Source organism: Brachyhypopomus gauderio, unplaced genomic scaffold (assembly GCF_052324685.1).
Source record: "Brachyhypopomus gauderio isolate BG-103 unplaced genomic scaffold, BGAUD_0.2 sc44, whole genome shotgun sequence".
Classification (NCBI taxonomy): Eukaryota; Metazoa; Chordata; class Actinopteri; order Gymnotiformes; family Hypopomidae; genus Brachyhypopomus; species Brachyhypopomus gauderio.
The window spans coordinates 3158885-3172340 of record NW_027506870.1 but is presented as its reverse complement, the minus strand read 5'-3'; the positions used below and the strand labels follow the sequence as shown (position 1 = coordinate 3172340).

The window sequence follows — 13456 nt, the reverse complement described above, 5'->3', positions numbered from 1 at the left end:
CGTGGCAAAAGTGCAACTTTTTAAGAATGAAAAGAAAACTCATATTTTGAATGAAAACAGTGTTTGGATGTGATAACAAGCTGTTTTATCATGTTTGTAATGTTACACATGCATTTCCAAACAAGTAGTAAGTCTTGCATTTAGGAGTTCAAAACAGCATTTGCTGGCGCTGTAAACGCTCTAAACAGTGTTTCTGAGCATAACTTGGAGCAAAAGAGCAACTTTTGAAGAATGAACTGAAAACTCATATTTTGTTCCAAAACTGTGTTTGGATGTGATAACAAGCTGTTTTATCATGTTTGTAATGTTACACATGCATTTCCAAACAAGTAGTAAGTCTTTTATTAAGGCGTTCAAAACAGCGTTTGCTGGCGCTGTAAACGCTCTAAACAGTGTTTCTGAGCATAACTTGGAGCAAAAGAGCAACTTTTGAAGAATGAACTGAAAACTCATATTTTGTTCCAAAACAGTGTTTGGATGTGATAACAAGCTGTTTTATCATGTTTGTAATGTTACACATGCATTTCCAAACAAGTAGTAAGTCTTGCATTAAGGCGTTCAAAACAGCGTTTGCTGGCGCTGTAAACGCTCTAAACAGTGTTTCTGAGCATAACTTGGGGCAAAAGTGCAACTTTTGAAGAATGAACTGAAAACTCATATTTTGTTCTAAAACAGTGTTTGGATGTGATAACAAGCTGTTTTATCATGTTTGTAATGTTACACATGCATTTCCAAACAAGTAGTAAGTCTTGCATTTAGGCGTTCAAAACAGCGTTTGCTGGCGCTGTAAACGCTCTAAACAGTGTTTCTGAGCATAACTTGGAGCAAAAGTGCAACTTTTGAAGAATGAACTGAAAACTCATATTTTGAATGAAAACAGTGTTTGGATGTGATAACAAGCTGTTTTATCATGTTTGTAATGTTACACATGCATTTCCAAACAAGTAGTAAGTCTTGCATTAAGGCGTTCAAAACAGCGTTTGCTGGCGCTGTAAACGCTCTAAACAGTGTTTCTGAGCATAACTTGGGGCAAAAGTGCAACTTTTGAAGAATGAACTGAAAACTCATATTTTGTTCTAAAACAGTGTTTGGATGTGATAACAAGCTGTTTTATCATGTTTGTAATGTTACACATGCATTTCCAAACAAGTAGTAAGTCTTGCATTTAGGCGTTCAAAACAGCGTTTGCTGGCGCTGTAAACGCTCTAAACAGTGTTTCTGAGCATAACTTGGAGCAAAAGTGCAACTTTTGAAGAATGAAATGAAAACTCATATTTTGTTCCAAAACAGTGTTCGGATGTGATAACAAGCTGTTTTATCATGTTTGTAATGTTACACATGCATTTCTTAACAAGTAGTAAGTCTTGTATTAAGGCGTTCAAAACAGCGTTTGCTGGCGCTGTAAACGCTCTAAACAGTGTTTCTGAGCATAACGTGGCAAAAGTGCAACTTTTTAAGAATGAAAAGAAAACTCATATTTTGAATGAAAACAGTGTTTGGATGTGATAACAAGCTGTTTTATCATGTTTGTAATGTTACACATGCATTTCCAAACAAGTAGTAAGTCTTGCATTAAGGCGTTCAAAACAGCGTTTGCTGGCGCTGTAAACGCTCTAAACAGTGTTTCTGAGCATAACTTGGGGCAAAAGTGCAACTTTTGAAGAATGAACTGAAAACTCATATTTTGTTTCAAAACAGTGTTTGGATGTGATAACAAGCTGTTTTATCGTGTTTGTAATGTTACACATGCATTTCCAAACAAGTAGTAAGTCTTGCATTAAGGCGTTCAAAACAGCGTTTGCTGGCGCTGTAAACGCTCTAAACAGTGTTTCTGAGCATAACTTGGGGCAAAAGTGCAACTTTTGAAGAATGAACTGAAAACTCATATTTTGTTTCAAAACAGTGTTTGGATGTGATAACAAGCTGTTTTATCATGTTTGTAATGTTACACATGCATTTCCAAACAAGTAGTAAGTCTTGCATTAAGGCGTTCAAAACAGCGTTTGCTGGCGCTGTAAGCGCTCTAAACTGTTTCTGAGCATAACTTGGGGCAAAAGTGCAACTTTTGAAGAATGAAAAGAAAACTCATATTTTGAATGAAAACAGTGTTTGGATGTGATAACAAGCTGTTTTATCATGTTTGTAATGTTACACATGCATTTCCAAACAAGTAGTAAGTCTTGCATTAAGGCGTTCAAAACAGCGTTTGCTGGCGCTGTAAGCGCTCTAAACAGTGTTTCTGAGCATAACTTGTGAGTAGTATATATCCTACACTACCTGTCAAACACCTTTTTGAGTGATTTATGACCCTTGATTTATGACCCCTTGAGTGACACGTTTGATTGACAGGTCACCCCCCTCCACCACAAGGGCAAGTCAGGGCATGTCCTACCCATCTCCACCTCCCTTGATTTATGGCACCTTTGAGTGACACGTTTGATTGACAGTTCACCCCCACAAGGGGAAGTCTGGGGGGTACGACGCCCACAGTTCACATCCCCTGCCACACCTCGCCTGTTGGTGCATGACGCCTTGACGTCTATGTCACACAGTTTAGTCAATCAGACACGGGACATTTAAATATGTAGATGTTAAGAGGCGTTGTTCTTTAAAATGGTATATATAGACGTCCCCCACGACCCTTCATTGTGACAAGACCCTCAGTGTGACAAAACTCTGTTCAGACACCATTTTGGACAATGGAATCCCACATTCTCAGTAAGTATGTTTTGTATTACAGACTTTTACCTATTTATAGTAAGAATTCAGTGCTGTAATCATTTTCTTGCTTAACAGGGATTTTGTTGTGTAGGTACACCAGAGCGTGAAACAATACAGGCCGTTAGAAGTATTGAAGGATTATCACAACTTTGCGACGGTATGTTTCTTCTTATTTTTATTTGTCTTTTAATGTTAGTTGTTGTTTGTTGTTGTTGTTTAACGATTTATTTCACACATTTCTACAGAAACTGTGAACACGTCTGGGTATTTGAACCCTCTTGGTGAGTTACTTGACCATTAATATCGGGGTAACTGTGTCATAACTGTGTGTAACACAACGACTTCTAATTTGTGTGTTTGTGTGTGTGTTCTGTAGTGGGACTGACGCGGTTGGTTGAAGCAACTAACCTCTTAACGCCGCCGGGGTTCGACGCTGCCCCCAGCACATCGGCAGCATACCCCAAGGACATCGCGACCGGTGACATCCATCACGCGTCTACGATATTTAACCCTTGTTTAACAAGTAGTCCTGGGGTCGTCCCAAGAGACCCTAGAGGTTCCGAATCACGCGGAAAACGCGTTAATTTTGGCTCCGACGGCTCGTGTAGAAAGCGGTTTAGGCTGGAAGACAACTACAAAACAATCAGTAATGAAACACAAATTAAATCACCATCGTGATGATTATAACACTGTGTTGTATGTGCGTTTGTCTAATAACTTGAAAATCTTTTCACAGATTTGTGCAACGACGATCTGTCGGTGTATGAGGTCGGCGCTGATCCTGATCTGGGGGTAATTGGCTGGTCTGACGAGTTACTAAAGACGTGGAACGATAACAGTTTTACACTAAAGGAGGACGACGTTGTTGCTGTTTTACCGGACGATTGTGGTCTAAACGCCGTAGCAGCTGTTGCGCCGGATAATGGACTAAGCGCCGTCGCCACAGCCGTACGGGATGATGGACTAGATGCGGCCTTGCCGGGGTCAAGAGACGTTTGGGAAGAACTAAAACCCAACCAGGAGCATGAGCGTCAATATCAGGTTGGGCGATATGTTAATTCTGATAATGCTGGGGAACTCACAACATTGGTGAGACAGATGTCGCAGGAGATCACGAGAATCTCCATCGAGCAACGCAGACAGGCCGCTCTAAACCGCAGACGCGATAACATTATTCAGAGGCAGGTTGCTTGTATTGAAGCTTTGCACAAAGACGTGCAACGCAGACAATGTGTTGTAAACGATAGGGTTGGTGATGTTTTGAAACAGGTTGAACGTATTGGGTGTTTGTGTAAAGACAATACAGATAATTCTAAGTTAATTAAAGAAATTCATGAAATGTGTAAGGACCATGTTACACACAGTAAAAAAGTGGTAGACCTGATGTTTAATTTGAACAGGTTTTTACAACTTAAATTATCATCGTTGTTACCTGTTGCCGGACCCTCTTCTTCCAGATAATAAGTATAATTCATTGATAACATACCGGGGTGGTTTCAGAAAGTATCATTGGCATTGTTCAGGATGTGTATTAAATAAATCAACTCATCAGCACAAAGCTCGAAAGTACTGGCGTTATTTAAAATCTTTGTGGGTAAAACAATTTGTTTGCGGGGGTGCTAAACAGTCATGGCTTCTGGAAGGTGTTGGGGATCAAACAACAATCAACGCGATAGTGATGTAAATGATGCATGGGGGCAGTTGTCTCTAAACGATCAAATGCGCTGTCTAAATGACGAGTATGAGATGGCTATTGATGAACTTGTTAATAACCAACAAGACGATGTAGCCACTAATGTCAGCAATGTGTACAGTCTTTTACAAACCACATTAGATAATTGGTTAACACAGCCAGCAAAACGATACAGGTGTGATGGTGACGATGTCGGTCATTCGCCTGATTTATTGTGTAATGATCCCGTGTATGAAGTGTGGGATCATTTGTCACTAAGCGATCAAATACGTTGTCTTAATGACGAGTATATGTCCGCTATAACGACCCTAGAAAGCGACATGCAAATTAACACACAACGCATAAACACAGAACAGACGGGGTGTGGTGTGCAGGTCCAAGCCCGTCCAACACTTGACCCGACAGCACCTAACTTTGGTTTGTCGGCGGGTAACATAGCAGATTTGGTGAGAGATGGCGGTGTTGTAAATGATTATACAGTTGTGCCTAGAACTAGGTTTAACAGCATTGTGTTACACAGGTCGTTGAATTTACGCGATGCCCCAACCACAGACCTTGCGTCATATGCTGTCTATATACATAATGTGTTGTCAGAAATTGTCGCATTCTCCAGGACGCTGGCTGGCGATGGTGGCGTTATAGACATTACCCTAAGGGGGAGTAGTTTAACATCTGACGTAAACGCGGTGTTGTCTTCAAGAGATGGTTATAGCGTAGATCAGTTTTCAGATGCTATTGAACGGGTTATGCAGAGTAACAATTGCATTAAAACGGACGATAGTTTGGTGTTGACGGTCTCGATAGCCATGGGTAAAAACGGTGGTGTTCGTCGCAAGCTGCGCGACCTGGTACACGACCAGGTGATCAAGAAGAACAGACTAAATCTTTTCTGCCCGACAAACGTGTCAAATAACATGTGTTTTGCAATCTGTGTGGCTCTTTTTCTAAACCCACACGCACCACACAACACTTTAGAATCTATAGCCGAGCAGATACTGATAAGCAATGGCTATACACGTGACCATAGAGTTGGGTTTGGCGACATTGGGTGTTTTGAAAACAAGTATGGTGTTAAAATAGTCGTTTTCCACAAGTCTCCTTCGGGTGACTTGGAGAAATATCAAACAAATGACAAACCCCACACCAGGACAATGTTCCTGTACCTCCATGACGATCATTATTACTTAGTAAAAAATCTGAAAGCATTCATGGGTGTTCCGTATGTTTGTAGGTTTTGTTATAAGGGATTCACCAACGCCAGAGATCACAGCTGTAAATATAGTTGTGATGTGTGTCACGATGTGATGTGTCACAAATACCCCAGACAAGTTAAATATTGTGACGACTGTTCACGTTACTGTAAGTCCGTATATTGTTATGAGCAACATAAGAAACAGAAACAACTGTCTATCGCAGACGCGATGGCGTCTTCATGCAATGTAACAAAGTATTGCAAAAAATGTGGACGGCGTTATCACATTAGTTTAACAAAGCCTAAACCCCACAAGTGTGTGTCGGGCCGTTGTGTTCATTGCGGTGAAGATTTAATATCAGACACCATTCATCAGTGTTACATACAGCCGAGCAAATTTAAAGAGCCTAGCGACTCTTACATATTTTTTGATTTTGAGACACGTTTTGAAAACGGGAAGCACGAGGCGAATTTTGTCTGTGCTATCACATTTGACGGTGTTGAATTCACAGCAGAAGGGTCTGACTGCATAGACCGTGTAACGTTAAAAAGAGACAGAGAGGGATCCTTATGCAAAAGCACAGTGCTCTTTATTTGGCAGATAGATACAACTAGAGAATGCGAGATGTTAATGCATAAACGGAGTTGATCTAATGCCGTTTGTTGGGAGTGGTCTATCCGGTCCGGGGTCGTAACGGGAAGGCAGAGTCCGTACGGTACCTGAGGGCTAGGCAGAAGACGGGGTCGAGGGAACAGGCAGAGGTCGGTACACAGGAGAAACAGCAGGGTATGATAACGCTCGGTATGCAACATAGTTGGCAATACTTCGCGACGAGGTGTTGTGATGACGGTGTATATGAATGCCTGGAATGTGGGCGTGGTGATGAGGAACAGCTGAGTCCTTAATGGCTATCAGGTGACATTCCTGACAGTACCCCCCCTCAACGGAGCGTCTCCTGACGCTCCACGACGCAAAGGCGGACGGCCACGGCCCCGGGGGGCAGGAAAATGCGGATGGGCAGCGTGGAAGTCGGCGATGAGCGAGGGACAGAGTACGTCCCGTGCGGCCACCCAGGTCCTCTCCTCAGGACCGAAGCCCTCCCAATCGACGAGGTATTGGAGACCACCACGCCGACGTCGGGACTCCAGCAGCTCCCTGACGATATACGCCGGCCGACCGTCGATGTCCAGCGGCTCCGGGGGACGGGCAGGAACAGATGAGACAGACATGGGGCTGTAATGGACAGGCTTAAGGAGAGACACATGAAAGGTGGGATTAATGCGATAATGAGGGGGCAATTGAAGTTTGTAGGTTACGGCGTTAACCCTCTTCAGCACTTTAAACGGTCCGATGTAGCGTCGACTGAGTTTACGGCAGGGCTGACGCAGGTTGAGATTCTTAGTGGAGAGCCATACTCGCTGACCAGGGTGATAGATCAGGGCCGGGAGACGACGGCGATCAGCATTCATGCGGCGGGTATGGAGGGCACGTCTCAACTGAACGTGAGCTTGTTCCCAGGTCCGAGCACTGCGCGTCAGCCACTCGTCTAGTGTAGGGATATCAGAGGGCGTCTCATCCCATGGGAAAAACGGGGGTTGATAGCCGTAGACGATTTGGAAAGGAGTGAGTTTGGTGGAGGAGTGTATTATGGAGTTGCGTGCATACTCAGCCCAGGGGAGATATTTATGCCAGTCTCTCTGAGATGCGCAGTACTGGCGTAGAAACCGGCCCAGTTCTTGGTTGTACCGCTCCACCTCACCATTGGACTGGGGATGATATCCTGACGTCAGGCTGGCTGTCACTCCGAGCAGTTTGCAGAACTGGGTCCAGACGCGCGAGGTGAACTGAACCCCTCGATCGGACAGGATGTCTTCTGGGAGCCCATAGATCCGGAAGACGTAGTGGAAGATGTCCGATGCTGTTTCCATGGCTGTAGGTAACTTGGGGCGAGGAATCAGACGACACATTTTCGAAAACCTGTCCACTACAACAAAGATTACGGTATTGCCTCCTGAGACAGGCAGATCGGTAACAAAGTCGACCGCTATGTGTGACCATGGCCGACGTGGGATAGGTAACGGGAGGAGTTTACCCGTGGGTAAGGTGCGTGGAGTCCGCGACTGAGCGCATATTTCGCAGGCGAGTATGTAGTCGCGAATGTCATCCTCCCACGATGGCCACCAATACTTCCGAGCGATGAGGTGGCGAGTGCGAGTGATGCCAGGGTGTCCAGTTCCTGCCGTGTCATGGGCGAGCTGGAGGATTCGCCCTCGCAACGACACCGGGACATATTGCTTACCCTCGGGACAGTCTTCGGGACTGGGGTCAGTGAGTAAAGCCGCATCCAAGTCGTCCTGCACATCCCATCTTATGAGGTCGAGGAAGCAAGAGTCCTTGAGAATATGCACCGGCGCCTCATCGCTCGCTGATCGGTCGTGGATCCGAGACAGAGCATCCGCCTTGGTATTCTTGGAACCGGGCCTGTAACACACTGAGAATTTAAACCGGGAGAAAAACAGAGCCCACCTTGCCTGATGCGGGTTCAATCGTCTGGCGGACTTCACATACTCTAGGTTCTTATGGTCAGTATATACTATAAACGGATGTTCGGAGCCCTCCAGCCAATGACGCCACTGTTCTAGTGCTAGTTTCATAGCCAGGAGTTCTCTATCTCCCACGTCGTAGTTTACTTCGGCCGGTTTCAACTTCCTTGAGAAGTAAGCGCAGGGAAACAGTTTAGGGGGGTCTCCTTGTCGTTGGGATAGAACAGCGCCCACACCCACCTCCGATGCGTCAACCTCGACGATAAACTGGAGTTTAGGATCCGGGAGGTGCAATATGGGTGCACTGGTGAACGCTGTTTTCAACGTGTTGAACGCTTGATGCTCTTTGGAGGACCACACGAAGCGCGTCTTCTTCCCCCCTTTCAGGAGGTCGGTGAGAGGAGCCGCTATCGAACCGAAGCTCCTAATGAAACGACGGCAGAAGTTCGCGAATCCCAGGAACCGTTGCAGTTCTTTCGTCGAACGAGGTACCGGCCAGTTAGTCACTGCATCCACCTTATCCGCATCCATGTGCATTTGGCCCGGCGAGAGGGTACATCCTAGGAACGAGACGGTAGAAACGTGGAACTCGCACTTCTCAGCTTTCACATACAGTTTATTCTCCCGGAGACGTTGCAGGACAGCGGAGACATGGTGGACGTGTTCGGTGAGTGAGGGAGAATAAATCAGGATGTCGTCAATGTAAACGAAGACAAAACGATCTATCATCTCACGGAAGATATCGTCCATAAAGGCTTGGAATACTGACGGACTGTTTGATAGCCCATAGGGCATCACCAGGTATTCATAGTGGCCTCGAGCAGTAACGAAGGCAGTTTTCCACTCATCCCCCTCCCGTATGCGTATCAGATTGTAAGCGCTCCTCAGGTCCAGTTTGGTGAATACAGTCGCTCCCATCAATCGCTCTTGCGAAGCAGAGATAAAGGGAAGGGGGTAAGCGAACTTCGAGGTGACAGCATTAAGCGCACGATAATCAATACAGGGACGTAGTCCACCCCCCTTCTTCTCCACGAAGAAGAATCCGGCTGCTACTGGGGACGTCGATGGGCGGATGAACCCCTTCTGCAGTGCTTCACTGATGTAAGATTCCATCGCGGCATCTTCGGGACGGGAGAGAGGGTATGGCTTGGATCTCTTGGGCAAAGACGACCCGGGGAGAAAGTCGATGGCGCAATCGCTAGGTCTGTGAGGGGGTAATAGACTGGCCTGAGTCTTGTTAAAGACGTCCTTATACTCCTGGTACTGTTCAGGTACGACTCTAGAGAGGGGCGTGTCGGGACTCTCCACCGTAGTGGAACGGAGAGGTAGGTGTATACAGGATTCTAAACACTGTGGTCGCCACTTGGTGAGTTCTCCAGTCCTCCATGAAATTTCTGGATCATGTGTCTTTAGCCAAGGAAAACCGAGTATAACTGGATCTCGGGGAGAGGACACCAGGTAGAACTGTCTCAGCTCTGTGTGGAACATACCAACTCGGAGAACGACAGGCTTGGTACGTACGGTCACCATGCCGTCACCGATAGGCTGACCATTGACAGCATTTATGTGTAGTGGGGGTTTCACTGGTTCGGTGGGAATGTTTAGCGATTTGGCTAAGTCCGTGTCTAGGAAATCACCTCCGGCACCAGAGTCCACTAAAGCCGAATAGTGATTGGTGATACCACCGCAGGTGAGTAGTATGGGAAGGCTAAGCTGGGACCTACCACTAATGAAAAACAACGGTGTTTTTACTCTTTCTTGCGAGGGCGATCTGTCTCTGGAGTGGATTGGACGTGTAGGACAGCCAACCCGGAAGTGACCCTCCTCACCGCAGTAAACACACAGGCCCTCGCGGACACGACGAGCCCGTTCCTTCGGCGTGAGGGGAGACCTGCTCAATCGTACGGGGTCTGGGAAGGCATGGGGTGTCTCGCCGAGGGGTTTGGAAGACTGAACACGGGGAGTTGACACAGGAGATCTCTCACGGTTGGGACGGTGAGTGGCTAATATTTTATCCACGTTTACAGCAGCTTGCATGTACTCTGTAAGGGACAGGTCGTCACTCTGACAGGCTAATTCCACCTGGAGGTCGATGCTAAGGCCGCGTCGGAACACGGTCTTCAGTTCTGAGTCCCCCCAGCCACTCCCTGCAGCCAACGTGCGGAACTCCCGGGCGTAATCGGCTGCGCTGCGTCCTCCTTGTTGTATTTCACACAGCTGTGTGCCGATGTCCAGCCCCGCTGCGGGATGATCGAAGACCAACCGAACGAGGGCTGTGAACTGATCTTCCGACTCCAGAACAGGATCTTCACAGTTCCACAGGGCTGTTCCCCAGGCACCTGCCTCTCCAGTAAGGAAGGAGACGATGAAATGAACCTTTTGGCGTTCGGTCTGGAACTGGGTAGGATGGTACATGAAGTACAACGCACATTGCATCAGGAAGTGTCTACAGCGTTCAGGGGATCCGTCGTATCGCTCCGGAACAGCGACAGGAATACCGGAGGGTAACACGGAGGCTATTACGGGACTAGGAGTACCGAGGTTCTGCGCGGTGGTGGCTTGATGGAGGGTCTCCGAGAGAGCCAGGATGGTAATCCCTTGGTTACGAGTCGTCTCGGTAAGTAGTGTGATTTCCTCCTTCAACGCCGCGATGCTGGCTGCTATGCACTCCGGATAGGTTTGAGCTTCTGCAGGATCCATGTTAAAGGCGAAGTATTTTGTAACGTTAAAAAGAGACAGAGAGGGATCCTTATGCAAAAGCACAGTGCTCTTTATTTGGCAGATAGATACAACTAGAGAATGCGAGATGTTAATGCATAAACGGAGTTGATCTAATGCCGTTTGTTGGGAGTGGTCTATCCGGTCCGGGGTCGTAACGGGAAGGCAGAGTCCGTACGGTACCTGAGGGCTAGGCAGAAGACGGGGTCGAGGGAACAGGCAGAGGTCGGTACACAGGAGAAACAGCAGGGTATGATAACGCTCGGTATGCAACATAGTTGGCAATACTTCGCGACGAGGTGTTGTGATGACGGTGTATATGAATGCCTGGAATGTGGGCGTGGTGATGAGGAACAGCTGAGTCCTTAATGGCTATCAGGTGACATTCCTGACAGACCGCCTCGTCAAAAAGTTTAGAAACCCAAAATATTTGGGTTACACATGGCTGGCGCACAATGCGGCCGGTTTTGACAATTTCCTATTATTGGAATATTTTTCTAGAGTGGGGATTGCTGTGAAAATCACTATGATGGGGTGTAGGCTGATTTCCATGTATGATGAAGCATACAAACAGCGCTACATAGACTCATATTCTTTCATACCGATGCGTCTGGCTAAAACCACATCGGCCTTTAATCTAACATGTTCTGACAAAGGGCATTTCCCACACAAATTCAATTTAAAACAAAATGAGAACTATGTGGGCCCATACCCTGGAAAGAGTTTTTACGGATATGACACAATGAGTGACAAAGACAGAAAAGAGTTTGACGAATGGTACAACACGGTCTCTGATGGCGTGTTTGACTTTAAAAAGGAGTTGTATGTTTACGGCAGGAACGATGTTGTTTTGCTGCGTGAAGCATGCATCAAGTATCGTGACGAGTTCATCCAGTGTACAAAGCTGGACCCGTTTAATTACACGACATTGGCATCATGCTGTATGGCTGTGTACAAGACACATTTTTTACCCAAAGACACGCTAGCGCTGACACACAACAATGCGTACGTTAATCAACACAAGACATTCTCTAACGCGTCTATCGAATGGCTTGAGTATGTCAGGTGTGTGAGAGATGTTGACGTGCACCACGCCCTAACCCACGGGGAAATGAAGTTTGGCGCGTATTATGTGGATGGGTATTATGAAAAAGATGGTGTGCGAAAAGTCTTAGAATTTAACGGATGTATGCATCATGGTCACGAATGTCGTTACAATCCAAACCAGGCACATCCTATGTCAAAGGTGTTGTATGGTGATTTGCGGAAACAGTTTGACACCAAGGTAGAGACACTTATTCACGCATATGGTTTAGATGTGGAGGTTATGTGGGAATGCCAATGGACCGCGACTAAGAGGTGTGATCCAGGTGTTGCGGCTTTCATGTCCAACTACTCAGCGCCCGAAAGACTTAAACCAAGAGATGCGCTCTTTGGTGGTCGAACAAATGCGTATAATTTACACTACAAAGCAAAGGCTGGTGAGAAAATTAGATATTTGGACTTCACCAGTCTATATCCATTCTGCCAAGCCCGGAAGAAATACCCCGTAGGGCATCCCGAAATATTTTTCAAAGACTTTCGACCTCTTGAGGAATACTATGGTTTGGTCAAGGCCACAGTATATCCACCAAGAAAACTCCTACACCCTGTTTTACCATACCGTTGTAATGGGAAGTTGATGTTTCCACTATGTCGCCTATGCGCAGAGCAGGAAAATCAGCTCCAGTCATGCACACACAGTGATGTAGAGAGATCCATCACAGGGACCTGGGTCAGTATTGAACTGATGAAGGCTGTTGAGAAAGGGTATGTGGTTGCAAAAATCCACGAGGTGTGGCATTTCCCAGACAGTTCAGAGACATTGTTCTGCGAGTATGTAAAGACCTTTTTACAGTACAAGCAGGAGGCCAGTGGTTACCCCGCGCATGTGGTCACAGAGGAAGACAGGGCTGAGTACATCAGGGATTATTTTGAAAAAGAAAAGATCCAGATGAACCCTGACAAGATATGTCTTAACCCGGCGCGTCGTTCTATTAACAAATTGTTGTTAAACAGCCTGTGGGGGCGCTTTTCAATGAGGGAAAACTTGCCAGTGTCTGAAGTGTTGACGGACCCTGAACAGTTTTCACAACACATCTTTGGTGATGGTTATGACATCAAACACTTTTCATTTGTATCCGACACAACTGCTTTGATTCAGTGGTGCTATTCCACCGGAGACAGTTGTCCGACACGCGACATTAATGTGTTCCTCGGAGCCTTTACAACGGCACACGCCCGTTTAGAACTATATAATCTAATGGATAGATTGGGTGACAGATTGCTGTACAGCGACACTGACAGCGTAATATTTGTTTCTCGCGAAGGTGATTGGGAACCCCCTCTGGGGCCTTATTTAGGCGATTTGACCGACGAGATCGGCGGCGGCGATTACATTACGGAGTTCTGCTCGGGCGGTCCGAAGACATATGGTTATCTTACAGCGGGTGGTAAAACATGCATGAAAGCAAAAGGCATCACACTCAATTCTGAAAACTCAAAAGTTATCAGACTTGACACGCTGATTGACCTTGTTGACCATTATG

The 13456-nt window shown here is 46.3% G+C and overlaps 1 long non-coding RNA gene across 1 annotated transcript; it reads left to right on the top strand.

Moving 5' to 3' along the window:
- The first annotated feature begins 2376 nt into the window (after positions 1 to 2376).
- Positions 2377 to 3232, top strand: LOC143486056 (uncharacterized). The gene is made up of 3 exons (XR_013123123.1): positions 2377 to 2878; positions 2967 to 3002; positions 3098 to 3232. It is a non-coding gene; the product is annotated as an uncharacterized LOC143486056 (long non-coding RNA).
- Positions 3233 to 13456: the final 10224 nt, after the last annotated feature.